Source organism: Littorina saxatilis, linkage group LG1, assembly GCF_037325665.1.
Source record: "Littorina saxatilis isolate snail1 linkage group LG1, US_GU_Lsax_2.0, whole genome shotgun sequence".
NCBI lineage: Eukaryota > Metazoa > Mollusca > Gastropoda > Littorinimorpha > Littorinidae > Littorina > Littorina saxatilis.
The window spans coordinates 28,281,776-28,301,276 of record NC_090245.1 but is presented as its reverse complement, the minus strand read 5'-3'; the positions used below and the strand labels follow the sequence as shown (position 1 = coordinate 28,301,276).

The following is a 19,501-nucleotide window of genomic DNA, read 5'->3' as shown; positions in this document are numbered from 1 at the left end:
TGTGTGTGTGTGTGTGTGTGTGAATGAGTAATTTAATTGATGTCTGGCGAAGCATGTCAAGGCGTCGTACGAGTTCCCGCTGTGTGACACATGTCCTTATTTTTCTTTGGACATGAATCCTACAAACCCTAAATGAAATAAGAACAGGATTTTTATATTTAGTCAAGTTTTGACTAAATATTTTAACATCGAGGGGGAATCGAAACGAGGGTCGTGGTGTATGTGCGTGTGTGTGTGCGTGTGTGTGTGTGTCTGTGTGTGTGTGTGTAGAGCGATTCAGACTAAACTACTGGACCGATCTTTATGAAATTTGACATGAGAGTTCCTGGGTATGAAATCCCCATACGTTTTTTTCATTTTTTTGATAAATGTCTTTGATGACGTCATATCCGGCTTTTTGTGAAAGTTGAGGCGGCACTGTCACGCCCTCATTTTTCAACCAAATTGGTTGAAATTTTGGTCAAGTAATCTTCGACGAAGCCCGGACTTCGGTATTGCATTTCAGCTTGGTGGCTTAAAAATTAATTAATGACTTTGGTCATTAAAAATCTGAAAATTGTAAAAAAAAATAAAAATTTATAAAACGATCCAAATTTACGTTTATCTTATTCTCCATCATTTGCTGATTCCAAAAACATATAAATATGTTATATTCGGATTAAAAACAAGCTCTGAAAATTAAATATATAAAAATTAAGTAGATGTGTACTGCCGGGCAGTACATACCCCAAGCGAAGTCGTCCATCTGTGTGTACATGATTCTCTCTCTCTCTCTCTCTCTCTCTCTCTCTCTCTCTCTCTCTCTCTCTCTCTCTCTCTCTCTCTCTCTCTCTCTCTCTCTCTCTCTCTCTCTCTCTCTCTCTCTCTTAAAATGTGTCATCGATGACGTGTTTTCATACTTGCTAATGCGGCAGGCTAATCATGACGTCAAATTGAAACTTCTTGAAGTCTCTCAGAAAGGGACATGAAAACCATGTGGGGGTTACTGGTTTGGGCTGAAAAAAAACCCAACTCCACCTAAAATTCAAGCGCCTATGGGGCTGAATTATGCAGCATAAATTGTGAAACATCAGGATATCTCACACTTTCAATTCTGCCATCATGTCAAATCTGACAACAAACCTACCCACAAAATGTCATAAATATCGGTGTAGAATTGAGACTTAACGGTTTTTAACTGCCAAAAATAAGTTTTTTTGACTGGAATAGTTTGTCTTGAAATTCAGTTTGGGACAACGGACCCACCCACTAAATTTCATAAAGATAGGTGAAAATTTAAATGTAACGGTTTTTAACTGCCAAAATTATGTTTTTCTTCTGGAAAAGTATGGAGTGAAAATCAGTTGGGGACAACGAACCTACCCACAAAATTTCATAAATATCGATGAAGAATTGAGATTTAACGGTTTTTAACTGCCAAAAATAAGGTTTTTTGTCTGGAAAAGTATGTCTTAAAATTCAGTTTGGGACAACGGACCCACCCACTAAATTTCATAAAGATAGGTGAAGAATTGAAATTTAACGTTTTTTAACTGCCAAAATTATGTCTTTCTTCTGGAAAAGTATAGAGTGAAAATCAGTTGGGGACAACGAACCTACCCACAAAATTTCATAAATATCGGTGAAGAATTGAAATTTAACGGTTTTTAACTGCCAAAATTATGTTTTTCTTCTGGAAAAGTATGGAGTGAAAATAAGTTGGGGACAACAAACCTACCTTTAAAATTTCATAAGAATCAGTGAAGAAATAGGATTTAACGATTTTTTAACGGCCTTTAAATCATTGGTGATGTCATCATAACCCAGTCGTTGTAGTTGTCGTCGTAGTTGTTGGTGTTGTTGTTGTCATGTTCGTTGTCGTGATTGTTGTTGTTCTCGTGTTGTTGTTTTTGTTGTTGTTGTTGTTGTTGTTGTTGTTGTGTTGTTGTTGTCGTCGTCGTCGTCGATGTCATTTGTTGTTGTTGTTGTTATCGTCGTCGTCGTCGTCATCGTCGTCGTTGTCAGAGGTTATTTCTAAAGATTTCATTGATAGTCTTTGTTCTCGTCACCAAGACTTGCTAAGAACAAGCTTGGAACAGCAAGAGTTCCAAGAACAAGATTAGAACAACTCATTACATCATTACCAGTACGTCATTTGTATTTAGAACACACTTTAGAAAAAAACTCTTCAGCTACAAACCAGTCACCCTCACATGTCGGAGGTGTTTGTCTAAACCACTTACTGAAATGTTTTGAGGTTTAATGACCATACACATGTTGAACCGGTGAGTGTCTTCCGCTGCTTAATTCGCAAATAACTATTTTATTAAAGTCCGCTTGAAACGCTCAAAGATGAAATTCCATGTTAAAAAGTGACAAAAGTTTCACATTTTCCCGTTGTAACAGCTTCCGATGATATTATATGAAAATTCTGATCCTCTGAGAGGATTCCCCGAAACAAAATCAGTTTGTACGCCTAATTTTAATAGAATTGTCCAAACAGTGTCGCTAATATTGTGCTAAAAGATGAATTCTAGAACAATGTTCACAGACAGACACCACTTGGCAAAAAAATTTTCAGTGCTGGGAGATGAAAAAAAAAACTACCTCGCTACGCGCGGGCTTCGCCCGCGCTCCGCTTGGATTATTATCAAAATTAAATTGTCCAAATCAATTTAAAAACACTTTCATCTTATTCCTTGTCGGTTCCTGATTCCAAAAACATATAGATATGATATGTTTGGATTAAAAACACGCTCAGAAAGTTAAAACAAAGAGAGGTACAGAAAAGTGTGCTATCCTTCTTAGCGCAACTACTACCCCGCTCTTCTTGTCAATTTCACTGCCTTTGCCATGAGCGGTGGACTGACGATGCTACGAGTATACGGTCTTGCTGAAAAATGGCATTGCGTTCAGTTTCATTCTGTGAGTTCGACAGCTACTTGACTAAATGTTGTATTTTCGCCTTACGCGACTTGTTATATTTAGTCAAGTTTTGACTAAATATTTTAACATCGAGGGGGAATCGAAACGAGGGTCGTGGTGTATGTGCGTGTGTGTGTGCGTGTGTGTGTGTGTCTGTGTGTGTGTGTAGAGCGATTCAGACTAAACTACTGGACCGATCTTTATGAAATTTGACATGAGAGTTCCTGGGTATGAAATCCCCGAACGTTTTTTTCATTTTTTTGATAAATGTCTTTGATGACGTCATATCCGGCTTTTCATGAAAGTTGAGGCGGCACTGTCACGCCCTCATTTTTCAACCAAATTGGTTGAAATTTTGGTCAAGTAATCTTCGACAAAGCCCGGACTTTGGTATTGCATTTCAGCTTGGTGGCTTAAAAATTAATTGATGACTTTGGTCATTAAAAATCTGAAAATTGTAAAAAAAAATAAAAATTTATAAAACGATCCAAATTTACGTTTATCTTATTCTCCATCATTTGCTGATTCCAAAAACATATAAATATGTTATATTCGGATTAAAAACAAGCTCTGAAAATTCAATATATAAAAATTATTATCAAAATTAAATTGTCCAAATCAATTTAAAAACACTTTCATCTTATTCCTTGTCGGTTCCTGATTCCAAAAACATATAGATATGATATGTTTGGATTAAAAACACGCTCAGAAAGTTAAAACAAAGAGAGGTACAGAAACGCGTGCTATCTTTCTTAGCGCAACTACTACCCCGCTCTTCTTGTCAATTTCACTGCCTTTGCCATGAGCGGTGGACTGACGATGCTACGAGTATACGGTCTTGCTGAAAAATGGCATTGCGTTCAGTTTCATTCTGTGAGTTCGACAGCTACTTGACTAAATATTGTATTTTCGCATTACGCGACTTGTTTTTATTACCTTAAATAACGTTCGTGTTCTGGACTTTTCTTCTCTTTTTTTACATTTAGTCAAGTTTTGACTAAATGTTTTAACGTAGAGGGGGGAATCGAGACGAAGGTCGTGGTGTATGTGTGTGTGTGTGTGTGTATGTGTGTCTGTCTGTGTGTGTGTGTGTGTGTAGAGCGATTCAGACCAAACTACTGGACCGATCTTTATGAAATTTGACGTGAGAGTTCCTGGGAATGATATCCCCGGACTTTTTTTCTTTTTTTCGATAAATATCTTTGATGACGTCATATCCGGCTTTTTGTAAAAGTTGAGGCGGCACTGTCACACCCTCATTTTTCAATCAAATTGATTGAAATTTTGGCCCAGCAATCTTCGACGAAGGCCGGACTTCGGTATTGCATTTCAGCTTGGTGGCTTAAAAATTAATTAATGACTTTGGTCATTAAAAATCTGAAAATTGTAAAAAAAAAAAATTGTTTTTAAAACGATCCAAATTTACGTTTATCTTATTCTTCATCATTTTCTGATTCCAAAAACATATAAATATGTTATATTTGGATTAAAAACAAGCTCTAAAAATTAAAAATACAAACATTATTATTAAAATAAAATTTCCGAAATCGATTTAAAAACAATTTCATCTTATTCCTTGTGGGTTCCTGATTCCAAAAACATATAGATGTGATATGTTTGGATTAAAAACACGCTCAGAAAGTTAAAAAGAATAGAGATAAAGAAAAGCGTGCTATCCTTCTCAGCGCAACTAATACCCCGCTCTTCTTGTCAATTTCACTGCCATTGCATCGAGCGGTGGACTGACGATGCTACGAGTATACGCTCTTGCTGTAAAAATGCAGTGAGTTCAGTTTCATTCTGTTAGTTCGACAGCTTGACTAAATGTTGTAATTTCGCCTTACGCGACTTGTTTAATATTATCTTTTGTAAACAGTTAGACGGGCATGATAATTATGCGAAGTTATAACGCTTGCTTTTAATTTGGTCCTTCGTCTTCAGTGAAGTTACGTTTTACATGCATTTACCCCCAGAATGACTCAATCCCGCATTATTAAAAAAAAAGTGAAGAATGTCAAATGTCTTTAAAGTTGGGCGCTATCATTTCTCATTCCTTTTTTCTGAAGAATTTTTAGACAGAACCGGACGTATATTAGTGCATTCCATTGACTGAATGGTTAATCACGCCTCAGCGTTCTTTCTTTTTCTCTTAAAGTGCTGACTGATTGTACACGAAATGTTTGCTTTGATGACGTGTATTTGTGCTTAATATAAATATCTATCTTTGAAACATAATTTTTTTTTTTTTTAAATTCTCTTTTTGTGAAGGTTTTTTTTTTGTACATGTATATGCTGTACATAACAAGACATCACCTAACCAAAGGGACAGTACCATATAACAGAAAAACACTTGAACAATTACAACCTACATGGGGTGGGAGGATGGGCGGGGGAGGGGGGGATGTTCAGGGCTTGGTGGTCGCAGTATCAAAAGGATTTAAGAAAGAAAAAACCTAAGGGTTACATCAAAACATGCATATACAGGCGCCAATCCTTGTAAAATTTATCTACTGTATTATTCACAACTGCGTTATACTTTTCACAAATAAATCTTTGCTTAAAATTTCTACTAAATGTCTGAAAATGAGGGGTCTTTTTGTTCATTTTGGAAATATATACGTGGTGTTTGGCACATATACTAACACATCAAAAGCTTTATCGGTGACTACATTGTTCGCAACTCCAAGAAGAACCAGTTCTTTAGACAGTTTTAAATTGTCACAATGGGTGCAGTTCGCCTTTAGCCAATTTACAAATTCTATCCAAAAAGTCGGCACTTTATCACACTCCCAAAACATATGTAAAAGGGTTTCTTCATTTCTACCGCAAAATGTACACAATGACGTATCCACAATTTTTCGCAAAAATAGAAACCGTTCTGTGGGCAAAATTCTGTACAATAATCGGTACTGGAACCATCTCAGACAAGTGTCTTTTGTTGTTTTAAAAACATGTTGAAAAATAGCCTTCTTATCTAACAAACAGTCTAAAGATTCAGACCATTTTTCGATACATTTTGGGACCGTAACATGTTCAATCAGTTTTTTGTAAATAAGTTGTGTCTTACCTTTACAAATACATTTCCACACAATGGGCTCTGTCATAATAAAATGTTTATCAAATTCTAAGCCGATTTTTCTCTGATATTTTTTAACAGCCTGGATTACACCTTGATACAATACAAAATCTCCTCGCACATTTAGATATTTAACTTTAAACGCATAATAGGATAATTATCCATTTTGTCCCAAAATATGACCAATCTGAGCAATTCCATTGTCAATCCAGTTTTGAATGTACACTGTCTTTTTATCTCTGCGAATATTAACATTATAATGTAAACATTCTGATACAAAATCGTTAAAGGTTGTAGGGTCACATTTTCCATGTAGTTTCTTATAATGTTTAAAAACATCGGTCCAAAACGGGTTTTCCATTCTCTGCATCAAAACATTTGCAAATTCCTCTCCTCTCATATTAATTGTTATAACAGATGGACATGCTTTAAACAATAATCTTGATATTAATCCAGTAAGACCAACAACTCTTTTTAACCAAACAATTTTTAGAGATGACAGAAAACTTTTCACGTCAACCATCTTTAATCCTCCATCTTCATAGGGTTGGGTGACCGTAGTTCTTTTAATTTTATCTCTTTTTCCATCCCAAAGAAATTTGAAAAAAAATATTATTTAACTCCATCATGAACTGTTCGTCTGGATCAGGTAAATTCGTAAACAAATGTGTCAATTTGGAAATAGCCAAGGTTTTTAGGACTGTTAATTTCCCAAAAGGTGTCAGGTTCCTTCTGGTCCATGAATTCAGAAGTTTTTGAATTTTCTTTAACTTATTTCTATAGTTAAGAAAAACAACCTCGGATACATTTACTGAAAAAATAACACCAAGTGCTTTAAAATTATCCGGGTTCCAGGTAAAATTCATATCAGGCAAAAATCTTCTTTTGCAAAACTTTAAAGGTCCTATCCAAACTACAATTGTTTTATCATAATTCATTCTCAGACCTGATAGTGATGCAAAATGTTGTAACACTTTTATACTTTCGCAAAATGATTGCTCTGTACCATCAAGAAACAGACTGGTATCATCGGCGAATTGTGACAATAAAATATTTTCGCCAAGAACAAATCTTTTTGTTCTGGTGTACCATAAGAGACAATATTTCGGCACAAATCAAAAATAAATAAGGTGACAGCGGATCACCTTGCCGGGTGCCTCGACCTACATTAAACCATTACCGACCATTAACTGAAACACAGGACTTAATTTTGCAATAAAAAGTAAAAATCCATCGTTTCATGTCATTTCCAAAGTTGAATTTGCTCAAAGATTTTTCAATAAATGACCAGGCAACACTGTCGAAAGCCTTTTCAAAGTCGACCATCAAAAGTAGGCCAGGTATATTATGTTTATTTGAGTAGAACAGGGTATCATATATTAATCTGACGTTTTCACCAATATATCTTCCTTTCAAGAAGCCTTTTTGATCATCATGAATCAAATTTGGCAAAACACGTTTAAACCGTTCTGCAATGCACGTTGATGCAATCTTATAAACCGTATTTAACAGAGTAATTGGTCTCCAATTTTTCAAAAGTGTTTTATTTTTTCCTTCCTTTGGAATACATACTATAACGCCCTGTCTCTGAGTCACTGACATTTCTCCTTTCTCAAATCCACAATTTATAGACCGTAACATAAACTTTCCTAAGTCGGAATAGAAAAACTTGAAGAATTCCGCAGTGTACCCATCTGATCCTGGGCTTTTGTCGTTGTTTAATTTTTTCACAGCTTTGAGTAGCTCACATTGAGTAAGTCTACCTTCCAATTGTTTACTCTCAGCATCTGTTAATACAGGATGAGCCAGGTTTTCATCAATCTCTTGATTTACCAGTTCGGCTTCTCTTGAAGTATATAACTCCTCATAAAAAGTCTGTGCTTCTTTAACAATCAAAGCATTATCATGAATAACTTCACCATCATCTTTCTGCAAAAAAACACATGGACTTCTGGACAAACTGTTTTTTCTCCAAATTACAAAAATATTTTGTATTTTTTTCCCCTTCTCCAATCCACTTAGCACGGGATCTAATTATCATACCATCCACTTTTTTTCTGCCTTATTTGACTTTACTCCTGTCGTGTTTGCTCTAATAGTTGTATATTATACTCTGTCAAATTACTTTCCAAAGTGTATATTTGAGAAAGAAGATCTTTTTCTTTTCTGTTATTTTCCTTTTTTTATATGAGGAATATGAAATGCATCTACCTCTTATTTCCATCAATAACATCTCAAAAAACAACTGATCATCAATCAATAACTGTAAATCATCATCGTCAATCAAATCAATATTATCCACATTATAAACAGGTAAAGCATATTGTATCTTTACATCAACAATAACCTTCTTCACTATATTTACAAATTCCATATCTGTCAACAGTGAATTATTAAACTTCCAAAAGGGTCTATCACGTTTAACAACATCAGTTCTAAAACTTACACCAACAATTGAGTGATCAGAATAATAACCTGGTGTAATATCAGCTTTCACAATCTCAAAACCTAACTGCTCTGACACAAGGAAATAATCAAGTCTGCTTCGCTGTGAACTATGGAACCGCCTCCATGTATACTGTCTCACATTAGCATGTAAGGCTCTATATATGTCAATGAGATCATACTGCTCCATAAAATCAACAACTTTTGTCTTACTATTGACTTTATAAGATTTGGCCGGGTAGTTTGTATCAACATTGGGGTTTATAACAACATTCCAATCGCCTCAGATAATAATTAACTCATTATCCATCTGCACAATTATCTCAAACAGTTTATCAAAAAAGGCAGGACAATCAGCATTACTTGGGCCATAAACATTTGCAAGGGTCAGACGTTTTTTTTCAAAAACTCAATATCAATCAAATCATACCTTCCATCATCATCTTTGACAATATTATGAATCTTATAATCAAAATTATTTTTAAACAATACAGCAACACCTCTACTTGCAGAATCATTACCAGCAACAATACATTCATAGCCCCACTGTGACCAAATCAAATTTTCTTGGTGACTTTTCCAGTGCGTTACTTGTAGAAAGAAAACATTTCCATTCTGCTGTCTTAAACAATCAAACACATCTTTCTTTTTCTTGAAGTCTCCAAGTCCATTTACATTAAAGGAACACATTTTTAACTCTTCATGGACTACCATTGTGATCAAACACAAAAACCATTATAATTATACTTTTTCATCCAAATAACTATATTGATCAAGCGCAAGAAGTGTATTGTAGGCCATCCTTTTGAGAGAAGGGGGCATGGAGTACGGCAAACATAATTGTTGAACATAACGTCAAAAGAATGTATTGATAAAAGTGTTAAAAAGTTGTGTTAATGTGTGTCTGGTCCAACTGTGTTATGTACAACAAGGTAAAGTTTATAATTGGACGTTTGTATATATAGTTATGCACAACATGCAGTATGTATCATGTATATCTTCAGCAAACAAATTGGAAAAACTAAATTAAAATAAAAGTACCATTATACGCAGATTCCAGACTAGTTAATTGAGTTGCTGTTAATGTACTTGTTCAGAGATTGTGGATTGGGAGGGATATAGCTCAGTTGGTAGCGCGCTGGATTTGTATTCACTGAGTTGGCCGCTGTCAGCGTGAGTTCGATCCCAGGTTCGGCGGAAATTTATTTCACAGAGTCAACTTTGTGTGCAGACTCTCTTCGGTGTCCGAACCTCCCCCCGTGTACACTACATTGGGTGTGCACGTTAAAGATCCCACGATTGACAAAAGGGTCTTTCCTGGCAAAATTGCTTAGGCACAGTTAATAATTGTCTACCTATACCCGTGTGACTTGGAATAATAGGCCGTGAAAGGTAAATATGCGCCGAAATGGCTGCAATCTACTGGCCGTATAAAATTTCATCTCACACGGCATCACTGCAGAGCGCCTAGAACTGTACCCACGGAATATGCGCGATATAAGACTCATTGATTGATTGATTGATTGTCTGCTTGAAGATATTCTACTCACGAAAAAAAATTAAAAAAATACAATTTTGCAGAACGTCATTTGTGGGTGTGGAATTGTGTGCTACTAAGGCCATTGCCGGTGTGATCGTGGAGGGCGGGGGTTTGTTGGTGTCGTTAGTGGTGGCGGTGGTGTGTGTGTGTGTGTGTGTGTGTGTGTGTGTGTGTGTGTGTGTGTGCGTGCGTGCGTGCGTGTGTGTGTGTGTGTGTGTGTGTGTGTGTGTGTGTGTGTGTGTGTGTGTGTGTGTGTGTTGCTCTTTGTATGATAACATCAGTTATTTTCATCCAATTGATTGCAAAGTTTATTGCATCTCACTGTGTTCTCATTCATCAGGGCCGGACTACCGGGGGGGGTTATGGGTGTTGCGCAACCCCCCCCCCCCCCCCCCTAGCCTGAACATGTACCTTACTTATTTAAAACATTTTTCATTATTGCTTATTTTATGCCGTTTCATGCAAGGAGCGACCATTTTCTTATCTCAGAATATGACCTACCCATCAGCTTCAGGGGGCTTCGCCCCCTGACCCCCACAAGGGGCTCTGCCCCTTGACCCCGCCCAGGGGCGAACGAGGGGGGGGGGTTTCTAGGGTTTCCGGACCCACCTTATAAATATAAAAATATAAAAATATTGAATGAAGTATGCATTTCTTTATTTTACATTGAGTTTCAATTTAGGGGGTTATAATCAGTGACAAAATCTGCTGCCTGAAACTGGTAATGATCATCCTTAGAATGCACCAGATTGCACCATTTTGCATCCTTTTTTCAAAATTTTCCGGGGGGGCATGCCCCCAGACCCCCCTAGCAAGCTAGGCGCTTTGCGCCGTCGGCTCGGCGCTTCGCGCCTTCACACCCATATCTTCACAATATACTTTTGAAACCCCCCCCCCTCCCATAAAATGAACTGATCCGCCCCTACCGCCAGGGGGGATATCCCCCTGGACCACCTCTAGCAACCCCCCCCCCCCCTCCTCTTAACCTAGTCCGGCCCTGTTCATGGTGTTATCAATTTACAATCACAACCTTCTGTGATGTAACTCATTTTAATTCGGTCCCTTGTGTTCAGGGAAGTTACGTTTTTACATGCATTTCCCCCCAGAATGACTCTATACCGCATTATTCAACGACGAAGTGAAGAATATAACATGTTTTTGAAGTTGGTCGCTATCATTTCTCAGGGGACACTGATAAATTAAAACTGTCACTGCGCAAGTCTTTAACAAGGCATTAGGCTGTATTTGTCTGCGCCAGATAACAGCCCTAGCTTGCGACACTTGTCTGTCGGACTCACTCTGTCTTTGTCTGTCGGGCCCGCTTTCTCTGTTTGTGTCTCTCTCTGGCTCTGTCTGTCTGTCTGTCTGTCTGTTCTGTCCTCTCTCTCTCTCTGTCTGTCTCTTTCTCTTTCTGTCTATCTCTTTCACACACACACACACACACACACACACACACACACACACACACACACGCACGCACACACCCACCCACACACACACACACACACACACACTCACGCACACACACACACGCACGCACACCCACATACACACACTCACGCACGCACGCGCACACACACACACACACACACACACACACACACACACACACACACACTTACACAAACACACACACGCAGACACACACACACACACACACACACACATACAAACGCACACACACACACACGCGCGCGCGCGCGCGCGCCCACCCACCCACACACACGCGAGCACATACTCGCTCGTTGGAGAAAAAAAGCTGGACAAAACAATAATGATGTTGCCATCAAACTAGTTTACCACAAACGTAGACTGAACAACTGATCGTTCTTATTTTAGGGGCATAATTACTCTGACCAATGCTGCATTCTTTTAAAAGAACACCAGACCGTGTATGAAATCATGTCTAGGTCACTGAAGATATGACCGGCAATAATCAAAATGACAGACACATTTAAACAACAACAACAACAACAACAACAACAACAACAACAACAACAACAACAACAACAATAACAAAACAACAAGAAACTGTTTACTGGACGGACCTTTGTTTTTAATAGAAAGTTTGAAGTGAAGCTTCCGACCAGCGGAATATTTGAGCACAAGCACGTACACTAATCACCATTAAAATGTATAGCCTACCGTTTGTTCCAAAAAGCCACCCGCCTCTACTCTGATCCTCACTCGCACAGCAGCTTAAACGACGTAACGAAAAAAACAGGGACGATATTATTAGAATCGATACTTATTGGGGAGGGGTGTAGGGGAGGGTGTGGGGGAGTGGAGAGGGGGAGTGGAGAGGGGAAGCGACTTAAATGAAGTCGGGGAAGGGGGTTGGGTACATGTAAGAGTAGCAAGTTACTATCAATGACGAAGATAACTTTCAGATGTTATGTATTCTTTCTTTCACTCTAAATTGACGTGTTCAACTTTTAAACACACTTTTTGTAACCTGTTTTAAACACAGTGTGAAATAGTAGCCCACGTGGTAAACATTACAGTGTTCAGTTGAACACTACTATTCACTATGTGGCTACATTTCCTAGTAAAATGATGTACCATTTCACAGAGTGTTCAAAACTGGTCACACAAAGTGTGTTCAATAATGGAACGCTTTAACATAATTATAGTGTTCTTTTATTTCTTTTTCTTTTTTTCTTCCTTTCTTTCTTAATTTCTTTTTTACTTGCTTTCTCTCTTTCTTTCTCTCTTTCTCCCAAACATTTAAAGTATGTCGTTAGCCTTAACATGTTGAGTCAGAATCCTGTCCTTCCAAAGTAAATAGGCCTACAATGAATGCGAAAACTTAAGTCTATTTTTGTTCTTCCACAAACAAAAAATCGCTCTCAACCAACCACCTTATGTAGCACCAGCACCAAAACGAGGCGCCATTGTTGTAGAGGAGTAAGTCCACGAACATAAATTCTTTGAACATTTCTCACGCTCGACAGAAAGCAGCCAGGATGTTCCCGTTCGGTGAGCGTTCAAATGGAAGTATGCTTGTACTGTATGTAGACGCTCGGGGAGCTCTGTGATGGTTTACGGGAGGCTTACTGTGCCTTTAATTGAAGATGTTTTTTGTTTTTTTAGTATGTTCATTTTTTTTTATTCCGTTTGTCCAGAAACTGCAGTGGAGGCGTTTTCTGTGGAATATATTTGCATTTTAATATGTTCCTTTTCGAGACCTTGTATTTGACATAACGAGAGAGAGAAAAAGAGAGAGAGAGGCGAGTCTGTCGTGTGTCTATCTCTGTATGTCTGTCTCTGTAAGTCTGTCTGCTTCTGTCTGTCTTTGACTCTGTGTGTCTCTCTGTCTCTCCCCCCTCCCCCTCCCCCTCTCTCTCTCTCTCTCTCTCTCTCTCTCTCTCTCTCTCTCTCTCTCTCTCTCTCTCTCTCTCTCGCCTTGACAATATTCAACAATCTCTTCAGCACACCCTTAGAGACATCTCACAATGGTGCTCTGAAAACAACATGGTCCTAAACCCTCTGAAATCTAAATCAATGGTAATTACAACGCGCCAGAAGCATCAGTTGTCCCCCCTCTCACTAGATCTCACCATCAACGGAAACTCAATAGAAAAGGTTAGCGAACACAAACTGCTAGGCGTGATTATCGATGATAAGCTTAGGTGGCATTCCCACATTGAACATCTGTGTAAACGCGTTTCAAGAAATTTATTCCTACTTTCAAAACTTCAGTCAGTCATAACTTTAGACGCCCGAAAAATGTTCTACAACGCCCACATCAAACCTCACATTGATTATGCCTCTGTCATCTGGGATGGCTGTAGTGATGCATTATTCAAAACTATAAATTCTCGTCATCGAAGGTCAGCTAAACTCATTCTGCCTGACCCATCACTAACTACTGACGCAAAACTGACAGCCCTCAACTTAAACAACAGCTTTTATTTAATAAATCAGTTTTCATGCACAAGATCCTACGTGACCAAGCACCCGAATATCTAACTCACTTGTTTCAATCAACTCCTTCTCGGTATTCCACCTTCAAGCATAATCTGGCCTGCCCGAAGCCACGCATTGACATATTTAAAACTAGTCTTTCATACTCGGGAGCCTATGTCTGGAACTCCCTACCTACATGCTTAAAATCGATCAGTAACCTTAAAACATTCAAAACACATCTGCAAAAATACATTCAAACATCACTTTAATGTGATGTGCCTGGTTGCTCAAACGTATGTATGCCTTCTATCCTTCTGAAATGTGCATGTGTGTGTCTTGCGTCAACTTGGTGTGTGTTCTGATAATGTATGGTTGTATTGCCCGTATTGTGATCTATATTATAATACGCGACCGTTTGGGGGCCTTGCATCGCTATCTCCTCCCAAACCCGGCCGATTTGGGCCCCGATCTCTGGGGTATCTAGAAACATTTTGCGGCGCACACGATGCGCCCGGTTAGATTAGCCGATTCCGAAGCCAAATGGCTTTTTCTGGCATTCTGGTGCGACATTTTCTAACAGACGACGCAACCGGAAGGCCTCCCCATTGGCTGTTAAACGAACCGGGTCTCCCATTGGCTCAGACCGAATAAGCATATCGGAACGCCACTTCCGTCCGCACCGTGCCAGCGAGACGCATCGAAAATCTCGACTCGGCAAGTGTTTGTTCACGCATCGACAAGCTCGACAGGTAAGTCAGTCTCCTTCTTAAAGTGTTCCGAAACCATTCGGCCACAGGGTTTATTCCAGGCTTTATTCGAAGAACCACGCCAGGGTCTTTCAACGCTGCATCAAGAATTGGGTTAGAGATGGAGAATGTTTTCACCACGTGTCTCCCGACATTGTGATTTTGCCATTCTCTTTCGCATAGGCCATACATGAGGAAGGGGGGTGGGGGGGGGGGGGGAATTAGAGATGGAGACATTGTGATTTTGCCATTTTCTTTCGCATAGGCCATACATGAGGAAGGGGGGAGGGGGGGAATTAGAGATGGAGAATTTGTTCGCTTCACCACGTGTCTTAGCCGACATTTTCATTGGCAAGCGATTCCCAGAGCGCGGCGCGTTGTGCAGCGCGGCAATTCCCAGAGCGCGGCGATTGCTTTCGGTTTCACTAGCGCAGCGATTGTTGACGCGCTTCATTTTTGTATCAGCAACATTTTGAACAACAATAGTTTGCACCTACCTCTATTATATTATCTCACGTGAATTTATACACCACTTTACAGTACCAGCGCTTACATGGAATGAAGAAGAAAACCGGAGCGTGCGAACATTGTTGGCCAAGTTTAGAAGCCATTGCGAAGACATGTAGTGATATGACTGCCAAGTATTCAAGGCCGGTGTCACGAAATTTTCTTTCGCTGAAATATTGTTTCTCCCCCACCAACACGTTTCACTCATTTTTGTACCAAAAACAATTCTTATGCAAAACCATCCTCTGACAACGGGTTAGGGGTAAGTTTGGGAATGGGTTAGGTATGTAAACAGTTTTAAAATGCGTCAATTTCTGGCGATGTTTGTGAACGAAGATTTCGGGTATGTCTTAATACCGAATGCCCGCGGACGGCGTCGATTGAATCCTTAGTTCACAAACATCGCCAGAAATTGACGCATTTTAAAACTGTTTACATACCTAACCCATGTAAACAGTTTTAAAATGCATCAATTTCTGGCGATGTTTGTGAACTAAGAATTCAATCGAATTCAGCATTTTTAATTAATTTGGGTGATAGCAAATGCAGGTCCATTCAATGGGCGGGGATGTAGCTCAGTCGGTAGAGCGCTGGATTTGTATCCAGTTGGCCGCTGTCAGCGTGAGTTCGTCCCCACGTTCGGCGTGAGAGATATTTCTCAGTCAACTTTGTGTGCAGACTCTCCTCGGTGTCCGAACACCCCCGTGTGTACACGCAAGCACAAGACCAAGTGCGCACGAAAAAGATCCTGTGACTTCGTCCCCACGTTCGGCGAGAGATATATTTCTCAGTCAACTTTGTGTGCAGAAGGAGAGTCCAGAAAACCCCCGTGTGTACACGCAAGCACAAGACCAAGTGCGCACGAAAAAGATCATGTAATCCATGTCAGAGTTCGGTGGGTTATAGAAACACGAAAATACCCAGCATGCTTCCTCCGAAAGCGGCGTATGGCTGCCTAAATGGCGGGTTAAAACGGTCATACACGTAAAAGCCGTGGGAGTTTCAGCCTATGAACTAACAAACCCATACACCTGTGTACAATCTATATATTCTTTTTCATCATTTTCTTCACATAGGAAGACGTCATTCTCTTCCGCAGACAAGGCGACAGATGGGGGGATGTCCACTCTCTTCCGCTGCTGTTAGTGTTCAGGCATCGACAACTTTGTCCGCACTTGACAGGTAAATCCCAATTAATTGATAGCAAATGCAGGTTCTACAATTTTCAGCATTTTTAATTTATTTGGGTGATTGCAAGTGCACGTTCTACAAATTTGGAGACTTTAATGCCTCTGAATTATGAGCTATGAACTTAACACGCTAAAGTTCAAATTTACCCATTCACCTGTGTACAATCTATATATTCTTTTTCCTCATTTTCTTCACATACTAGGAAGACGTCATTCTCTTCCGCAGACAAGGCGACAGATCGGGGGATGTCCACTCTCTTCCGCTGCAGTTAGTGATCAGGCATCGACAACTTTGTCCACAATTGACAGGTAAATCCCAATTAATTGATCGCAAATGCAGGTTCTACAAATTTCAGCATTTTTAATTTATTTGGGTGATTGCAAGTGCACGTTCTACAAATTTAGAGACTTAAATGCCACTGAATTATGAGCTATGAATTTAACACGCTCAAGTTCAAATTTACCCATACACCTGTGTACAATCTATATATTCTTTTTCCTCATTTTCTTCACATAGGAAGACGTCGTTCTTTTCCGCAGACGAGGCGACAGATGGGGGGATGTCCACTCTCTTCCGCTGCTGTTAGTGTTCAGGCATCGACCAGGCATCGACAACTTTGTCCACACTTGACAGGTAAATCCCAATTAATTGATCGCAAATGCAGGTTCTACAATTTTCAGCATTTTTAATTTATTTGGGTGATAGCAAATGCAGGTTCTACAAATTTCAGCATTTTTAATTTATTTGGGTGATTGCAAGTGCACGTTCTACAAATTTGGAGACTTAAATGCCTCTGAATTATGAGCTATGAATTTAACACGCTCAAGTTCAAATTTACCCATACACCTGTGTACAATCTATATATTCTTTTTCCTCATTTTCTTCACATAGGAAGACGTCATTCTCTTCCGCAGACAAGGCGACAGATCGGGGGATGTCCACTCTCTTCCGCTGCAGTTAGTGATCAGGCATCGACAACTTTGTCCACCCTTGACAGGTAAATCCCAATTAATTGATCGCAAATGCATTTTTAATTTATTTGGGTGATAGCAAATGCAGGTTCTACAAATTTCAGCATATAATTTATTTGGGTGATTGCAAGTGCACGTTCTACAAATTTAGAGACTTAAATGCCACTGAATTATGAGCTATGAATTTAACACGCTAAAGTTCAACTTTACCCATACACCTGTGTACAATCTATATATTGTTTTTCTTCACATAGGAGGGCGTCGTTCTCTTCCGCAGACAAGGCGACAGATAGGGGGACATTTTTATTTTTATTTAATTTTTATTTAATTTGCCAGTTCCATAAATTTGGAGACTTAAATGCCTCTGAATTATGAGCTATGAATTTAACACGCTCATACAGATGGAGAATTTGTTCGCTTCACCACGTGTCTTAGCCGACATTTTGATTTTGCTATGCTCTTTCAACGCTGTATTCTTTCGCAATTGATTTGACAGATGATTGCGCTCCAAACTTCAGCATTTTTCTATAATTTGGGTCATAGCAAATGCAGGTTCTAAAAATGTCAGCATTTTTAATTTATTTGGGTGATTGCAAGTGCACGTTCTACAGATTTAGAGACTTAAATGCCACTGAATTATGAGCTATGAATTTAACACGCTAAAGTTCAACTTTACCCATACACCTGTGTACAATCTATATATTGTTTTTCTTCACATAGGGGGGCGTCATTCTCTTCCGCAGACAAGGCGACAGATAGGGGGACATCACTCTCTTTTCCGTTGCTGTTAGTGTTCAGGCATCGACAACTTTGTCCACTCTTCATTGTGGGTGACTCGAACTGTCGGCGAACTGCGACAAGATTTCTTTCCCAATTACATAATTGGTGTCACATATTGTTTTTACACATTTTAACTAGCATGCATCTTAATTGAAGCGTGACAAAATCATTTTGTCACATTGACTGAATTCTCAGGCTGTCCACATTGACTGAAATCTCATAAAAGGGCACAATTTAACGACAGAACCCACTGTATATTTACCAATGGGTTACTTTTTCATTCCTATTTGCTGATGTGTAACACCATGATCCACAACCCACACCAAATTTAGCTGCTACAGTGTGTGAACAAACAATTGATGTACTTTTTACAATTACATGTGTTCTACATCTGAAAATTGGTTGATGATGGTCTGGAAAGATAGCTTTTGTTGTCAAAGTCAGGGTACTTGCCTCACAGAGTGACTGGATGTGCAACTATGTTTGCATTCAGATCATTTCAAACCTAAGTTGGTGATGTGTAAATATTTGTTTTTATTTTCTTTGTACACACCTTTGCAACTTTAGTTCAGTGTGTTGTGTGTGGTTTTAGTTCATACATATACATTGATATTTTGTTAATTTTGCACATGATTGCATTTTCTCAATCCCTTTGAGTTTGCTACTGTGTGTGTGTGTGTGTGTGTGTGTGTGTGTGTGTGTGTGTGTGTGTGTGTGTGTGTGTGTGTGTGTGTGTGTGTGTGTGTGAACAAACTGTACTTTTGCTGTACGTTTTGCAAGTACGAGTGTACTGATGTGCACCTATTATAGTGTTCTTCATTGCGATCATTAATGCTGTCTTTTTCTCCAGCTCCCAATTGTATACATGACGATGTGCACACAGTTTATTTGCACATCGTTGTGTGTGTGTTTGTCTCTATTCATATGCATGGTGATCTGTAAACATTTTGCTTCTCTGTGCACAATGCATATGTAAACATTTTGTTCCATTTAACGCTGGTTGTTTTTTTCCTGTCTCAAGACAGCTCAAGACGTGTATGGTGATGTGTAAAAATATTGTTCTATGGGCACATTGTTTTGCTCATTTATGTACTTCACTTATGTCAATGTAGCCGCTAATTTAAGTGCAGTCGATCGTACAAACATTTCATTGTGGGTGACTCGAGCTGTCGGCGAACTGCGACAAGATTTCTTTCCCAATTATATAATTGATGTTACATATTGTTTTTATACATTTTAACTAGCATGCATCTTAATTGAAGCGTGACAAAATCATTTTGTTACATTGACTGACTTCTCAGACTGTTTTATCCTTTCCCAATTATATGAAAATTTGATAGGCGTTTTATTGTTCACAGTACCAACTGTATATTTACCACTGGGTTACTTTTTCCTATTTGCTGATGTGTAAATCTGTTATTGTACGGTGCAC

At 39.0% G+C, this 19,501-nt stretch overlaps 1 long non-coding RNA gene across 1 annotated transcript; it reads left to right on the top strand.

Moving 5' to 3' along the window:
- The first annotated feature begins 16,743 nt into the window (after nt 1-16,743).
- On the top strand, nt 16,744-18,813 carry LOC138962708 (uncharacterized). Its single transcript, XR_011454588.1, has 3 exons — nt 16,744-16,951; nt 17,210-17,315; nt 18,010-18,813. It is a non-coding gene; the product is annotated as an uncharacterized lncRNA (long non-coding RNA).
- The last annotated feature ends 688 nt before the right edge of the window (nt 18,814-19,501 follow it).